This window comes from Panulirus ornatus, chromosome 9 (assembly GCF_036320965.1).
Source record: "Panulirus ornatus isolate Po-2019 chromosome 9, ASM3632096v1, whole genome shotgun sequence".
Taxonomy (NCBI): domain Eukaryota; kingdom Metazoa; phylum Arthropoda; class Malacostraca; order Decapoda; family Palinuridae; genus Panulirus; species Panulirus ornatus.
In genome coordinates this window covers 56,300,868-56,302,980 of record NC_092232.1, presented here as the reverse complement: position 1 = coordinate 56,302,980, position 2,113 = coordinate 56,300,868, and the positions used below count along the sequence as shown (strand labels likewise).

At 37.8% G+C, this 2,113-nt stretch overlaps 1 non-coding gene across 1 annotated transcript; it reads left to right on the top strand.

Annotated features, from left to right (window-relative positions):
* Positions 1-1,180: 1,180 nt before the first annotated feature.
* TRNAQ-UUG (transfer RNA glutamine (anticodon UUG)) lies at positions 1,181-1,252 on the top strand. Its single transcript has one exon. It is a non-coding gene; the product is annotated as a tRNA-Gln (tRNA).
* Positions 1,253-2,113: the final 861 nt, after the last annotated feature.

Sequence of the window (2,113 nt, the reverse complement as noted above, 5' to 3'; positions counted from 1 at the left end):
CATTTCCCAGCTCTGTTACGTTATGGACCCTATTCATCCTAGCCTAACCTAGCCTAAATAAAAAGGTGTGGAATAATGTGCAACATTTCTCCTTCATTACAAGTGATAATAAACCTAGGCTATACAGCAACCAGGAACGTCCATATTTGTCTAACTTCTCACATGTCTGTGTCATCTGTCTGCAAACATGTCGACCATTACCATGAGGGCAATTGCGGCTTTTGATTTTGAATATCACACGTTTCCTCTCTGCCGTGAGATCTTCATACTTAAATAAAATGGCGGGCCGTAAGAAATATATGTCCATCGAAGGTCAACTATATGGCTCAGTTCCATCATCAGTTTCTAAGAAAACTGAAAAGGTGAGGTCCCAACGAGATTCGAACTCGGATTGCTGGATCCAAAGTCCAGAGTGCTAACCCTTACACCATGGGACCTGATAAGAAAAGATGTGATTTCATCTAAATGTTTTACATATAATCAACCAGAGGCCATTCCTCCCTCCCTGCCTGCAGGGTTCAAGGTTTTCTAGAAGGTTCTCGAAGATTCTGGGTAGGAACTGCCATTGAGAGGACGTAGTTATACGTATCATTAATGATATTGTTGTTGACTTTCTGATTTAGAAAGATAGATAGATAGATAGATAGATAGATAGGTAAAAAACAGATATTAGATAGATCGATAGATACGTAAGGCTGTATATGTCAATTTTCACAGAAATCATTGATATCTGCGTTATTCTGCAAGAAATACATGTACATGGATGTAGTGATAATATGGGTTAGGTATAAGACCAGTCGTGTTGAGATTGTAGTGAATGTGACCATTGACTTCAACCTTAATAGTGTAGTGAAGATAAAGTTGTAGTGAAGATAAATCTTGAAGTGACTCATAAGGTTGTTGTGAGTACAAGGATGCATCGTAAATGAGTACTTCCTACCTGAAAGTCAACAATTACAAAATTGATCAAGTATAACAACATCCTCGGACAACCAACTACAAACACCAACCATAGAGTGAACCTGACTGTCATCTAACGACGACCTCTCAAAGGTAATGATCTTACCAGAATCTTCGAGAACCTTCTAGAAAACCTTGAACCCTGCAGGCAGGGAGGGAGGAATGGCCTCTGGTTGATTATATGTAAAACATTTAGATGAAATCACATCTTTTCTTATCAGGTCCCATGGTGTAAGGGTTAGCACTCTGGACTTTGGATCCAGCAATCCGAGTTCGAATCTCGGTGGGACCTCATCTTTTCAGTTTTCTTCGATACTGATGATGGCCGCATTATTCTGTACGTTATATATACATTCATATATATACATAAATATGTATATATAAACATATATATGGAATAATATGGTTTTATCAATAGCCGGAGACCATTCCTCCCTCCTTGCCTGCAGAGTTCATAGTTTTCTGGAAGGTTCTAGAAGATTCTGGTGAGATAATTGCCATTGAGAGGACGTTGTTATACTTCATATATCAATGATTTTATTATTGTTGACTTTCAGATAAAGATAGATAGATAGATAGATAGTTAGATTGATAGATTGATAGAGCGATATTTAGATAGGTATATAGATAGATAAGTTTCATCAATACTGTATCTTACGCCATCTCCTGTTGCTGGACATATGTTCAACCAGCATTGGGAAAACCTCCAGTAGACCTTAATGTAAAGCAAGATAATAACAAAACCTGCAATAAAAGAATACGATCAACTCCCCAGTGCAGAAATATTGTGACCAGAAAGTCTTCTAGCAAGATGTCAGACACTTCCACGGCAATCACAAACATAACATCAAATATCTGAAAGTCAACAATAACAAAACTAATGATCATAATCAAACTATAACAACAAAAATGATAAACATATGGAAAATAGTGCTCTAGATTATGCTTCTAGAAAACAAACTTTAACGAAAACTGTGAAAAGAAATACCCATCTGGCTGATACGACACAGTAAAAGGACCATCCCACAACCAACTCTAAACTGAACCTGACTGTCCCCTAACAACGTCCTCTCAATGGTATTTATCTTACCAGAATCTCGTAGAACTTTCCAGAAAATCAAGAACTCTGCAGGCAAGGAGGGAGGAATGGCCT